Source organism: Dendropsophus ebraccatus, chromosome 1 (assembly GCF_027789765.1).
Source record: "Dendropsophus ebraccatus isolate aDenEbr1 chromosome 1, aDenEbr1.pat, whole genome shotgun sequence".
Taxonomy (NCBI): Eukaryota; Metazoa; Chordata; class Amphibia; order Anura; family Hylidae; genus Dendropsophus; species Dendropsophus ebraccatus.
Genome location: NC_091454.1, coordinates 121,223,578 through 121,239,362, shown reverse-complemented (window position 1 = coordinate 121,239,362; position 15,785 = coordinate 121,223,578).

Below are 15,785 nucleotides of genomic sequence, written 5' to 3'. Positions count from 1 at the left end.
AGGCTGTATCCCAGTTTTCCAGGCGGTCTTTCCGCTTTATCCGCCCTCTCCACGGAGGTTTAAGACAGCGGGAATCATTGCCGAGAGTCCGGGTTCGTACAAACCCGAACCTCGGCAGGTTCGGACCATCCCTAATTCCAGTAAATGCATACATTTATATCATACAAATTATTGCTAAACAAATCAGGATCTTCACATTCTGAAGGTTTTTATTGTGTTGATACTTTCTAGAAAGTCATATTGTTCTTGAATGGAACTTGCATATGTATCAAATGTATATTCACATACAAAAAAAATATAGAATGCACTATAGACTACAGATAGATGAACCTATCCAACCTGCATGGTTAACGTTCCATATAGCCACTCCGACAAGTCACATTTATAAACAAACCTGTTGGTTTGTGTTTGTTATTGTTTTTTTACTATGTCTTGTCCGGATGGTTGTCAGCAGCTTTTGGAATAACCTCTTTTCCCCTTGTAGTCTATACTGGTTTATTGGTGTGTAAGTAGAGTAATGGTGCGTTTCTGGCTTTGGCTTAAATCTTTGGCAGATAATCTGTCAGATAATCTTTCTGTGTAAACGGACCCTTATGCTAAGTTTACACGAGGCGATTATTGGCCCGATCGTACGATTAACGATTTCGAAGTAACAAATTTTTTTTTATAACGATCAGCGTTTAGACGGTACGATATATCGCACGAAAAAATCGTTTTGCGATCGCGCGCCTGCAGCCCGCTTCCCCCCCGCTCAACGGCAGCCCCCTGCGCCGCCCCGATTGCCACCCCCGCCGCTCCGATAGCCCCCCGCTGTCGCTCCGATCGCCACCCCCGCTGCTCCGATCGCCACCCCGCTTCGATCGCTGCCGCCACCGCTCCGTTCGCCCGTGCCGCCCCGGCCACGAGAATACGTTACCTGCTCCGCGTAGCAGGTCTTCAAATCCCCGGCTCCCCTTTTCAGCGCATTGATTGGCTGAAGAGATGAGCCGGGAATTTCAAACGGCTCCTCTTCAGCCAATCAGTGCTCCTCTTCAGCACTGATTGGCCGTTTGAAATTCCCAGCTCCCCTCTTCTGCCAATCAATGCAAGGCAGCACTGATTGGCTGAAGGGGAGCCGTTTGAAATTCCCGGCTCCCCTCTTCAGCTAATCAGTGCTGCCGTGCATTGATTGGCTGAAGAGGGGAGACGGAAATTTCAAACGGCTCCCCTTTAGCCAATCAGTGCTGAAGAGGAGCACTGATTGGCTGAAGAGGAGCCGTTTGTAATTCCCGACTCATCTCTTCAGCCAATCAATGCGCTGAAGAGGGGAGCCAGGGATGTCGAAGACCTGCTACGCGGAGCAGGTAACGTATGCTCTTGGCCGCGGCGGCAGGGGCGATCGGAGCGACGGTGGGGGGGGGGGCGATCGGAGCGGCGGCGGGTGGGGCGATCGGAGCGGGGGTGGCGATCGGAGCGGCGGGGGTGGCAAATTTTTTGCGAACGACGATTTATGAACATGTTAAAAGATCAAAATTAACGATTTATCGATCGTTCGCCGCGTTTACATGTACGATTATCGTTCGAATTCGATCGTTATCGCGAAAATTCGCCCGATAATCGCTCCGTGTAAACTTAGCATAACAGTAATCACTTTGGTGGTGCCTCCCTCTATTCAGTGGTTCAGAGAATGTATAATTCATTAAAGGTAATCTGCACGAAACAGAGTATATAGCCCTGTTTATTTTATACAATGGTATAACATACAGGTACTGCTTTTATTTTTTCTATTTTTCTTTTAGTTTCTTTTAATTTTTCGATTAGTGTACCACATTGGTATTTAACAATATCCACTCTTATCTATTTATTTGTTTGTTTTTCAAATATTTTTCACTGTTAGTGTGCGTTCACACTATGTAATCAGGGTGGAAAACCCGCTGTGAATTCCGTCACTCACCCTGCTTGCGTCAGCATGCATCTTCGACCCATGCTATAGACTTCTTTTTATGCACAGGCGGATTCCGCCATCCGCCCAAAGAAAGAGTCATTTCTTCAGGCGGACGGTGGAATCTTCCTGGCCATAGAATGAAGTCTATGACACGGGTGGAGTTTTCCGCCCTGATTCCGTAATGTGAACCCACCCTTAACATCAGACCTGGGCATTGTACGGCCTGTGGGCCACATCCACTACCTGATTCACTGAATGAAGTTTTTTGTTGTACATTATTTGGTAGGGGTGCCCCGAGGTGCAAAAGATTGGGGAACAGTGGGGGGGAGGCTGGGCCTTGAAAACCATTTCAATTTCTCATGTGGCCCTATGGGAAAATAAATTGCCCACCCCTGCTATACATAAAGGTAAGTGTAATACCTATGTTATAAAATAATTTTAATAAAGTACAATAAAACAATTGTATATTCATATTTAATTTATAATTGAAAATACAAACTTGGGCCAAGTATTTTTTTATTTTGGATCCCATAGTTATTGGTCCTTACTAGAGATGAGTGAACCGGGTTCGAGTCGATCCGTACCCGAACGTTCGGTATTTGATTAGCGGGGGCTGCTGAACTTGGATAAAGCTCTAAGGTTGTCTGGAAAACATGGATACAGCCAATGACTATATCCATGATTTCCACATAGCCTTAGGGCTTTATCCAACTTCAGCAGCCACCGCTAATCAAATGCCGAAAGTTCGGGTTCGGATCGACTCGAGTATGCTCGAGGTTCGCTCATCTCTAGTACTTACGTCTCCAATGTCTACAAATAGAAAAGTGGAGAAAACACAAACATTTTTTTCCATGGCATTCCCACTGTGACAGAGAGAAAGAAATATGTGATGTCATTCATCGTCACTAGCAATCTGTGCACTTGCTTAAAGTGTACAAAGTGAATGGGCTGTTGTCTGTTTATATTGTTGCATGCCAATATGGGGAAAACAGGGGAAATCACAAGCAACCAGATGTTCTTTTATCTGGACACTAAATGAGTATTTACCATGTGTATGTACATTGTATGATACCATGTATAAGGAAACTTTAAAGCGAATATACCACTAGGTACATCTCATGTTTTTTATATGAACAGACTGGCGCTGTACACAGGGACTGGGCCAGCGGTTGAAAAAAGGGACTGCAGCACTGGCATCCCCATGGCAGTCTGCTCATGTAAAAAGAAAAACACCAAGCGCTTTTGGTACTAGTGGTACTTTTGCTTTAAGACAGTATTCATCAGGATACTGTGGGTTGTACACTATGGGGCAATTTACCAAGAGAAGGGTATCACACACCAGTCTAAGTAAACTGAATGCTGCCAGTTGTTAAGCCAGCCCCTTAATAAGTCTGCTTGTGCATCGCACAGGGAAATCTATGTCAACTCAGAAATGGCATAGATTTCAACAATGATTTACAGATTGGCTGGACCCCATAGCAAAATTTTTATTGCCCCCCCCCATGACTTACCACTAACCTGTCAAGTGTAGTCTCGTCAGGAGTGCTATCAGTTACAGTGACATTTGCAGATCCCAGGAGGCCTGGTACTGCAAATGATGACCGCTCAGGGGGCCTAATGTATTGCAACAGCAGGCCACAGGGCCCCCTGATGCGGCGGGCCCCATAGCAGCAGCTACAGTGGTAATAACACCACTGCCACAGCCTCATCTCCTCATCTTCCAGCATCACTCCCCTCGTCCTCCAGCATCACTGCCCTTGTGAGGGTAGTTCTATGTTTTTATACTTTTATATTGAGAAATTATATTTTCCTTTAAACGGACGAGCAATGCTTATGCAATTTAAGATGGTGCCTGTATCTTGCCAAGTATGCCTGAAGAGCTGATACAATAGTAACAAGATGTGAGGCATAACAAAGGAACTGCTGTGATCACGAAGAGAACATTTCAGAATACAGAGAGGGACAACACAGTCGGATACAAGATAGATATGCTTACTATCTGATTTAAACACGCCCTTTCTTTGTGCTGTGTGTAAACGATTATTTTCTCTATAATAAACCTCAGTGCCGTGTGATGATCCCAAGGGCTAACACTGCAGGGACTGAGATTGAAGCTGAATTTTGCGTCAGAGTCTTTCTTAGTGTGCGCGCACCTGCCTGAATGATTTGGAGCAAGTGACTGACCATTATTAAAGTGACCCCTGTCCTTGGCGGGAGTCACGACCCCGTCAATTGGCGCCCAAGCGTGGGGCCACGGCCAGAGGACCATTGAGGGTCATCGACCCGTGCCAGACCCTTGGTGTTGAACCGCGATTCACTGACCCGAGGCTTGATCACCCTCATCAGAGTCACGGTGAGTGTATGCATATTTATATGTGTCATTTGCCAGTGATCGTCAGTGAGTTGTTGTCTGACTTGGGGGTCCATCTGGATCGGTGTTCCACGTTGAGGTGATACAACGGTATTGGTCTGTGTGCGGTGGTCTGAACTTTAACTGTTCACCGGCTTATCACCAGTTGCTCAGTCGCTTGTGGTTCACTTAATCAGAAGATTTCTTTGCAGATTCAAAGGAAAGAGAAAGTGAAACTTGCAGTCATATGTTTTGCTAGAAGCTGACTCGAATTAACTCTTTATAGAAAGTAAACAATCGCAGCATCTAGCCTAGGCACAAGGCTGCTAGTACGAGAAAGGAAACAGAGCAGGTGCTGTCTGAGGTAGACGTGTATGTATATGTAGATATTACCCAGTGACAACAATCTGTGGTTGGGGACCTAACACTTGGAGCCTGTAACCTGGTCTTGGTGGTTCCGAGTGGTGATTGTGGAGTCACATATCCGGTGAGTAGCTACACGGATAAGTAATATCACCAGGCTGTAAACATGCTGAGATTGTTTAAAAGGAAGCACACACTGCCAGACGGTGCACAGACGGCAGTGGATTTAGTTCGGGTCAGGGAAGGCAAGAAATATGTGAAGGATGCCCAGAAGCTGTATAAACTTGCTGAATTGCCGACCACTGGGAGGCTTCAGCCGAGTATATGGAGAAAGATGACCGAAGATTTGCAAGGCATGTTGGAGGACAAAGGCCTCCTGGAGACGGCACAAGCCCACCTCCGGGTGGCACGGGCATTACAGTCGGACAGTTTTGAGGAAGTGAAGGGCATGGGAGGAGATGCAGGATGTGAAGAATTATATGGTTATGTGAAAAATGTCGATAAATCCCTTCCTGAAACTCCCCAGACTGACTTTACCCCCACAATGGACCCTATTGTTAAGAAATCAGAGCCACCGCCCTATAATGGTGCTGGTTCTGGTCACCGAGGGTGGACCTGTTTTAAGTGTGGCGTGCAGAATCCTGATTGGCGAGACATATGTTATAATTGTGGCACCCACAAGCCGCACCTTGTCGAGGGCGTATCCAAAGTCCCGCCCCATGAGGTCACACCCCAGGCCTTGCCTGTTGCACCTCTATATCCGGTACTCACCCCTTCCGGTTCCTATTACCAAGGCCCTGTTTCCGCCCAAGCCCAAGGTGGAACGCATGGTGACACGCAAGGCCCTAAGCCTGCCACCATTTTCCCTAACTTGATTGATTTCCTCAACACTCCGGAAGCTCAAGCCATGCTCCGTAATGGGAGACAGGCAATAGAACCGGATACTAGATCCACTGGAAGTGATTCCGGATGGAGAGAATTTGACCCGGTCCAACCACGGACGCGGCAGAGTGAAGATTGGCCACCGCCCCCTCTATCTCTTTCGCCCCCGGAGCCTGAGCCTGCCCCATAGTGATCCAGGCCACCCAAGTCAAACCCGAAGTAGTGTCCCCCACAGGACCGCTCCCTTCTACCCTCCCTTGACCAGTTGAACAATGGAGTGGTAGAGCGCTTAAAAGTTATGCAGGAAAAAGTGGGCAACAGATATCTCTCTGATGTTATTGTAAACTTTGCTAATGAACATCTAAAGCATCAAGGAGGACTGTCCCGGTTTGTAGCATTAGCAGCAGGTCCCTCTCTACAAAGGGATAGTGACCAGCTGGTTAGTGAACAAGGCCCTGTGGCTACAGGAGGTATTGCAGTTACTGGCCCAGGTGATTTACCAGTGGCTTTATCCATACATGCAGTGGGCCCCAGATATGACTCAATTCAGGCTGATGACTGTAAGTGCCAATTGCGAAGTGCAGTCTGGAACACTTTAGTATACCTGTCTACCCCAACCGCAGTGGAAAGAGGTATCAAGTCGGTCATATTTCCCCTCATTTCTGTAGGACTATTTGGGTACCCTGTAAGAGAGGGAGTACAGACTCTGATGCAGACCCTAAAATCATTCATTGCCACTCAAACCACACAGTTAACTGACATTAGGGTAATCACTGATGATCCGGACAAACTCCCTCTATTAAAGGAGTACCTACAGGAAAATTAAGTTGTTAAACCAGAGAAACCCAATATACCCCCTGAGGAGGAAGAAGGAGGAGAAGAGACTGTATCTTCATGGGTGCAGTCCTCAGCTCGGCAGCCTACCCAAGGGGAGAGTCCCCTGAAATATGTCAAGTTCACCCCCACACAAGTCTCCACCCTAGTGACCACCATACCTGACCCCGAGAGACAGCCTATGCCATTCTATAGGAGGATGTGTCAGATTCAGAAGACATATGCTGCTACTTGGCAGGATCTCCATTCCCTTACTTAAATAAAAGCTTCTGACAGCTTTTTACCCCTGATGGCTCCAGCCTTCAACCCAAGTCAGTCCCCACCGACAGATAGCTATCCCTCAGGTCTTACATATTGCCAACAACTCAAGCAATGGGCACAGGAGGCCCTGACAGACCTACAAGGCTCACTCCAAGATGTAACACAGGGGCCATAGGAAACGGTGGAACAATACGCGGCTAGATTACAATTGATGTTTGACAACCTTGGATTCACGCCTCAGGCGAAGGCCCACCGGATGCTGCTTACCAAAGCCTTCAAAGACGGACTGAACGAGCCATTGAAAGATAAAATTCTGTCCATCCGCCCAGACTGTGTTGGAGGTACATTACAAGATGCCGTCACGGTGGCAAAGGGTTTTGCACGGTCCCTGGCCAAGGAGATAAAGGATAAGTCTAAGAAGAAAGCTGTAGCCTTAATGATGCAAGATGAAGAGTGTGAAGAAGCTGTCTTATGCCCGGTGGTGCCCTCTGTGGCAACAACTTCAGTTCAACCTACTTGTCCTCCACCTCAACAGCCACCTTATCCTATGGGACCACAAGCTGTCCCCTACCAGACTTGGATGCAGTATCCTCAGCAATATTCTGGCCCACCCCAATCATACTCCCAACACAGTCTATACCACCCGCCAAGAGGAGGGCCAAATCAGGATGGAAGGCAAAGGCCTACCTGTTGGAATTGTGGAAAACCAGGACATGTGAGAAGAGAGTGCAGAAGCCAACCAAAGAATGATTAACAGTGCCCTAACATGCAAGAGAACCCCGGGAACCCCTGGCCTAGGCAATGACGGGGAGGACAACCCGAGTCTACCATGCCAGTTGTTGGGTCATCCCCTACTTGCGGGAAAGTCACTTTGAATGTGGCTGAGGTGCCTATTGATTTCCTGGTGGATTCAGGGGCATCCACGTCTGTTATCTCAAAGGTTAAGCTCCCCCATTCCATTGAACTTTCAGAAGATTGGATTTCCTGCATCAGACTGGAAGGAAAACGCCAACAAAGACGACTCACTGTACCGGTCCCTCTTGGACCCTTTCCGGATGTGACTGCAAGATTTCTTGTCTCAGACACCTGCCCACTCAACCTCCTGGGGTCTGACATTCTTAAAAGACTGAGAGCGCAGATCTCCTATGATACCGATGGGATGCAACTGAGACTACACCGTCCAGATGGTGAAGACACAGCCACCAACATCTGTGTCCTCAGAGCCTTGCCCCTGATGATTCTCCAAGAAAAATCCAATCCAGACACAGGGATACCTTCACATGTTGAAGAACAGGTACCACTCAGCTTGTGGTCTACTGGACCTGATGATTTTGGACTGCTCCCAGTCCCACCTGTCGTGGTACACCTGAAACCTGGAGTTCCTCACCCCAGAGTCCCACAATATCCCTTGAAAGCAGCCCAAGAAGTTTGTCTAAAAGAACAGATCCAGGCCTATTTAAAAGCAGGAGTACTGAAACATTGTACCTCACCCTGCAACACTCCATTGTTTCCAGTCAAGAAGAAGAGTGTGAAGGGCCAGCCTGACCGGTATCGACTCGTGCAGGACCTGAGAGCAGTCAATGCTGCTACAATCTTGGAAACACCAGTAGTTCCGAATCCAAACACACTCCTTAGTGGGGTACCTCAAGACTCACCCCTCTTCACAGTTATCGACCTTGCCAACGCTTTCTTCAGTGTGCCTCTCCATGAGGATTCACAATTTCTGTTCTCTTTCACGTTCCAGGGGGCGCAGTTTACATGGACAAGGACCCCCCAGGGAGCCCAGAATAGTCCCAACCAGTTCTCACAGGCCTTGAAGCTTGCCCTCTCACCATGGATCGCTGCCCATCCTGAAGCCACCCTACTTCAATATGTGGATGATCTCCTCTGTGGGCCTAACAACATGCAGGCGTTGGAAGACCTCTCCATTTCCCTTCTCCAACATCTGGCAGCAATCAACTGCAAGGTTTCTAAAGCAAAGGTCCAATGGTGTCTAGCTCAGGTCATTTTCCTTGGTCATTGTATATCTCAAGGGGTGAGACACCTGACTAAAGAAAGAAAACGAGCCATCTTGGCTGTCCCCTATCCAACTACTGTTAATCAATTGCAGTCCTTTTGAGGGTTAATCACCTACTGCAGACAGTGGATCCCAGATGTTTCCAGGCTCATGCAGCCCCTCTACAATGCTTTGAAGACTGGCCCTAATGAAGAAGATGTGCCAAACCCTTTCATATATGAACAGTATCAACAGTGTTTCCACCTCCTTAAAAAAGCCATTGCCAGTGCCCCTGCATTGGGTCTCCCAGACTATGTCAAACCATTTCATCTTTATGTTTCTGAGAAAGATGGCCATGCGTCTGGTGTCCTTGCTCAGGACCATGGTGGTAAACAACGTCCCCTTGGATACTACTCTTGCAGACTGGATCCAGTCGCCAGAACATCACCTACCTGCCTGCGAGCGGCCCATGCAGCCCAGAAGCTCTTAGACAAAGTTGCAGACATCACATTGGGACATGACGTGATCATACAGGCCCCTCATGACCTTGCTGCAGTTCTCTCTCTCACCTTGCCTCGCCATCTTCCTCACCAGAGACACCTCAGACTTCAATGTTCGCTGTTACTTCCCTCCTATGTCTCTTTCAAAAAGTGTACCACCATCAACCCTGCCACTCTCCTGCCACAGGTCCCAAGGGGGGAAGGAGAACCTGACCCTGATGAATGGGAAGAACCACCCCACGACTGCTTGCACACGTTGCAACAAGACACATCAGAACCTCAAAACATGTCTATCACAGAGATTCCAGACGCAGATCTGGAGTTGTGGACGGATGGATCAAGGTATGCTGATGATGCAGGCAAGTTTGACACAGGATTTGCAATTACAATCGAAACCCAAGTATTACACGCTGAGGCCTTGCCACCTGGCAGGTCGGCCCAAGAAGCGGAACTAATTGCCCTTCAAACTGCCTTGCAAATGGCTGAAGGAAAGAGAGTGAATATCAGAACAGACTCTCGTTATGCCCACGGTATTGCCCATGACTTTGGCACTATATGGAAAAATCGAGGATTTATAACATCTTCAGGAACGCCCGTCAAGCACGCTGAGCTTATACAAGGACTTATGCAGGCCATGGAACTACCCACTCAAGTGCCTGTCATCAAAGTGAAAGCACATGGGAGAATCAACAGCAAAGAAGCTAGAGGAAATCAGCTAGCAGACCAGGCGGCAAAACAAGCTGCTATGGGACCTGTGTCAGAAAGATGGCAGTATATGGACTATCAGTGGGATCCTGTAGATACAGAAGTCGCCATGGTGAGTACAAGAGCACAGAGGAAGAACTTTCTAGAAAATGAGGATTTGAAAATACCAGTGGAGAATCCAACAGACTTGGTGCTGGTAAAGCCACCCTCTCTAAAACTGCAGCAGGAACAGTTCAGTGCACCTACAGAGGAAAGAAGACAATGGAAAAAAGAAGGTGCAGTATTGGAGAAACAGACAGGCCTATGGAAGAAGGAAAATGTGTATTGCCTCCCACGAAGAATGTACCCGGCCATCGCAGCATGGGCACATGGAGCTACACACAGAGGAAAGAACCAAGCTCTGGCTTACATCAGGAAGTTTTACCATGCTCCAGGAATCAGCACCACCCTGATGGCATACAATCAAGCTTGTCAAATTTGTCAGATCTGCAATCCCAGCAGTACCCAGACTGTTCCTGCCCAACACTTGGCCAAACCAGACTACCCATGGCAAAGGATACAAGTGGATCACATACATATGCCCCCGGCTGAAGGGTATGAGTATGTGCTTGTGGTGGTGGACATGTTCTCAGGATGGCCAGAAGCCTACCCAGTCAAGAATATGACAGCAAAGACCACGGCTAAGAAGATGCTCATTGAAATTGCCTGCAGATTTGGCATTCCAGAAGTTATTGAAAGTGATCAAGGCCCAGCCTTCACGGCCTCAGTGTTCTCAGAGTTGTGGTTCATGCTTGGTGCACACCAAGGCTTACACACCCCTTACCACCCCCAGAGTTCAGGGTAAGTTGAGGGGATGAATGGCACCCTCAAAACTAAATTACTTAAAATGAGTCAGGAACATCCTCTCCCATGGCCAGACCTGCTGCCTATTGCTCTGTACCATGTCAGACACACACCACAGGCTAGACATGGACTTACTCCCTATGAGATCTTATTTGGGTCCCCTCCTAAGATAGCTGAGATAGACACTCAGGAATTGCAGAAAGGTCAGGATAAACTTGTACAATTTGTAATTTCTCTTGCTCAAGAACTGTCTAACTCTCGTACTGCAGTGTCTGCTTCTCTTCCAGAATCCACAGGAGACACAGTCCATCCGTTCAAACCGGGAGACAGTGTGTACCTGAAGAGACATATCAGGAGAGATTGCCTGGAACCTAGATTCGAGGGTCCCTACAGAGTCCTGCTGATTACACCCACTGCTGTGAAACTCGAAGGGAAAGACCCTTGGATCCACGCCTCCCACTGTAAGAAGTCCCTGATCGAGGCATGATGGCGCATATCCTTTTCATTATTATTTGCAGTCTAGCTGCTGCAACTTACACTTTGCCTGGTACAATCTTTTGGGTAAACACCTCTGTCCCTATAGTTACGTTCCAATTCGACTATTGTGATTTAGTGAGACACGCTCACGTATGTAAAGAAGGGATTAAATTGGACCATGAGTCACACAACGAGGGAAAATCCTATTTGTATGTAACTAGATCAGGGAATGAGAACTGTTATTATTGGTCAGACGTGGGTTGGAACTCAGGGACAGACTGGAATTATAAACCAAAGGAGGGCAGAGAACGTAAAGACAGTAAGGGAAGATCGCTACTGACCAGAATGACGCTAACTAGAGGTCGGAAAATCCCCTGGGGCCGATGTGCCCTAAAGAACTGTTTCTTCTTGAATATAGAAAACCCTTCTCCCGGTGATTTAGGCAAATATGTTCTAGGGGCACATATTGGTACCATTAATCCCTCGTTAGGACTAGTAGAACTCAAGGATATAAAGTTAAAACCCACTGTAGCCCCCTCAGTTGTTGGTAGCTTGAAAAACAACCGTGATAAAATGGTCCAGGACATCCTCCCCATTCCGGGACTATCCTGGCAGGATGTGTTTAGCATTGAGACCCAGACTACTCCCAGGAAAAATTTATGGATTGAGTGGGTTAGGTATACAGTGAGAACGGCCAACATATCTGTAGGTTGTATAGCATGTACAGCGGCAAATATACACCTGACTACAATACCCCTAGATCTCCCTGAAATAAATCACACAGAATGCCTCCTCAACTTATTAAAGGGTGAAAATGATACTAAATGTCCAGAACTACATCCCCTATTGACCCCCAAACCGAAGGGGAAACCCCCAGGAGAAGTCTATGTCCATGATGGTAACTACACTTGCTTTACAGCCAATGAAACTACTGGTACTCAAATGGGTATTTTTGGCCCCGGTTTCTGCAAGTATAACTCCTCTATTGGTTCCTCAATGTTACAGAATCTGACCCATGCTGTATTTGATGTATTCTGGTTATGTGGGGATGGGAGACTGAGAAACAAGTTGCCTAGCCTATGGAAGGGTCAGTGTACCCTAGTGAAAGTTATTATGCCCTTCCAAGTACTCCCATGGGATCCAGAAGCCCCAGATGCAGAATCCCAACCCAGTAGCCATCATAGACAAAAGAGATCTGCCCTATTGCGAGACTTTCAGCAAGACCCCTAGGTGTATATAGATGCTACTGGAGTGCCAAGGGGGGTCCCAGATGAGTTTAAGGCCCAAGATCAGATTTCTGCAGGTTTCCAGTCCATCATTCCCCAGGTACAGATCAACAAAAATGTGGATTGGATCAATTACATGTATTATAATGAGCAGAGGTTTGTCAACTACAGTAGAGATGCTTTCCAAGGTATAGTTGAAGAATTAGGCCCCAATACTAGGATGACTCTGCAAAATAGGTTCATCATAGATATGTGGACAGCTGAGAAAGGAGGAGCTTGCTCAATGATAGGAGAAGAATGCTGTACCTACATTCCTGACAACACTGGAGTTGATGGTAAAATCACGGTAGCCCTGGGTAAGATAAAAGGATTAGCTACGGAAATAAAGCAGAATGCTGGAATAGACACCAGTTGAGCCAATTGGATGACAGAATGGGCTGGAGGTTGGAAACGGTTCCTCCTCACCGTAGGTATGATCTTGACAGGACTACTAATAGCTGGCCTGATTGTTCTATGTTGTTGCATACCCATTTATAAGAAATTAATGTTGAAGGTCACTGGGATAGAGATGGTAGTCTCGGGGCAACCAGAAGAGGAACCCCTAGTTGGTACCCCAGAAATTGATATGCCCACAAAGACTCCCTCATTCCCCAAGAAGTTTGAGGTATCTGCTTATCAAGGGTTAATATAGGGATAGATAAGGGAAGGGTAGACTCTCATGGTGGTTAAGGTCCCAGTGGAAGGAGGAGGTGTTTGTTAGGAACACAAACTCCAGTAGCTGGGTGAAGTATCCCCATCCCCTAACCCCCATCATGAGATAGCTACAAAGGCTCAAGACTATCAGTATTAGGGAAAAGAAAAATATAATTTAGGGGGATTGTGAGGGTAGTTCTATGTTTTTATACTTTTATATTGAGAAATTATATTTTCCTTTAAACGGACGAGCAATGCTTATGCAATTTAAGATGGTGCCTGTATCCTGCCAAGTATGCCTGAGAGCTGATACAATAGTAACAAGATGTGAGGCATAACAAAGGAACTGCTGTGATCACGAAGAGAACATTTCAGAATACAGCGAGGGACAACACAGTTGGATACTAGATACATATGCTTACTATCTGCTTTAAACACGCCCTTTCTTTGTACTGTGTGTAAACTATTATTTTCTCTATAATAAACCTCAGTGCCGTGTGATGATCCCAAGGGCTAACACTGCAGGGACTGAGATTGAAGCTGAATTTTGCGTCAGTCTTTCTTAGTGTGCGCGCACCTGCCTGAATGATTTGGAGCAAGTGACTGACCATTATTAAAGTGACCCCTGTCCTTGGCGGGAGTCACGACCCTGTCACCCTCATCCTCCAGCATCACTTCCTTCATCCTCCAGCATCTCTCCCTTCATCTTGCAGCATCACCCCCACATCCTTCTGCATCACTCCCCACTCCCTTCACTATCCAGCATCATCCCCTTTATCCTCCTGCTTAACCCTTTGAGGACCAGGCCCAAAATGACCCAGTGGACCGCGCAAATTTTGATTTTAGTGTTTTCGTTTTTTCCTCCTCCCCTTCTAAGAGCTCTAGCACTCTCAGTTTTCTATCTACAGGCCATGTAAGTGCTTGTTTTTTACAGGAATAGTTGTACTGTGTAATGGCGTCATTCATTTTACCATAACATGTATGATGGAATTCCAAATATATTATTTATGAAGATATATAGGTGAAATCGTAAAAAAAAGAATGCAATATGGTAACGTTTGGGGGGTTCCTGTGTCTACGTAATGCACTATATGGTAAAAGCGACATGATATTATTATTCTATAGGTCAGCTCGAACACAACCATATGCAGGTTACACAGATTCTCTAATGTTGTATATATTTTTTTTATGAAATCCTTTTTTTTGGCAATTAAATATTAATAAAATGGGCCTATTGTGACGCTTATAACTGTTTTATTTTTTCACCTACGGGGCTGTATGGGGTGTCATTTTTTCCGCCATGATCTCTAGTTTTTATTAATACCATATTTGTGAAGATTGGACGTTTTGATCACTTTTTATTGACTTTTATTAATATATAATGTAACATAAAATCGGTAATCTGCGCACTTTTTCCCCTCTTTTCATGTACGCCGTTCGCCGTTCGCAATGACGCTTGTTATATTTTACTAGATCGGACAATTACGCACGCTACGGTATATTATATGTTTATCTATTTATTTTTATATGTTTTATTTATATTATGGGAAAGGGGGGTGATTTCAACTTTTATTGGGGGAGGGGCTTTGGGGTAGTGTAATAGTGTTTTGAACTTTTTTTTTTTTTTTTTTTTTTACACATTTGAAGTCCCTTTGGGGGACTTTTACATTCACTACTTGGATTTTTACAATGACCATTGCTATGCCATAGGCATAGCATTGATCAATGTTATCGGCGATCTGCTCATTGAGCCTGCCTGTGCAGGCTCAGTGTAGCAGATCGCAGATCGGACCGCACGGAGGCAGGTAAGAGACCTCCGGCGGTCCGTTTCATCGATCGGGACCCCCGATCACACTGCGGGGGTCCCGATCGGTAAGTGACAGGGGACTCCCCCTGTCACTTGCACTTAAGGGGTTAATGACACGCGGCAGCGCGATCGCTGCAGCTTGTCATTACCGGTGAGGTCCCGGCTGCTCACTGCAGCCGGCCCCCACCTGCTATGAAGCACGCTCCGCTCCGGAGCGCGCTTCATAGCCGGAGAAACACCCAGAACGTAGGGTTACGTCCAGGGTCGTCTGGGGACAGACTTCCATGACGTAACCCTACGTCCAGGGTCGTCTAGGGGTTAAAGGGGAAGTCCAGTGAAAATTTTTATTAAAGTATTGTATTGCACCCCAAAAGTTATACAAATCACCAATATACACTTATTACAGGAAATGCACATAAAGTGCTTTTTCCCCTGCACTTACTACTGCATCAAGGATTAAATGGTGATGTCACAACCAGACTCCCAGAGCTGTGCGGGCTATGAGTGCTGGAGAGGATGATGGCAGAGGGATGCTCAGTGTCCCTCCAGTGCCCTGTGTCCCTCAGTGTCCCCCTACCATCATCCTCTCCAGAAGCCACAGCATACACAGCTCTGGGAGTCGGGTCGTGACATCACCATTTTATCCAGGAAGTGACATCACCATGTTATTCAGGAAGTAAAGCCTTGATGTAGTAGTAAGTGCAGGGAAAAAAAGCACTTTATAAGATTTTCCCATAATAAGTGTATATTGAGGATTTGTATAACTTTTAGGGGGCAATACAATACTTTAATAAAAATTTTCACTGGACTTCTCCTTTAATTATCAGGCATCACTCTCCTCATCCTCCAGCATCACCTATCCTGTTTGTGGATTAAAAAAAGAAATCCCTTCCCACACGCTCTCCCATGGCTGCAGATCTCCTG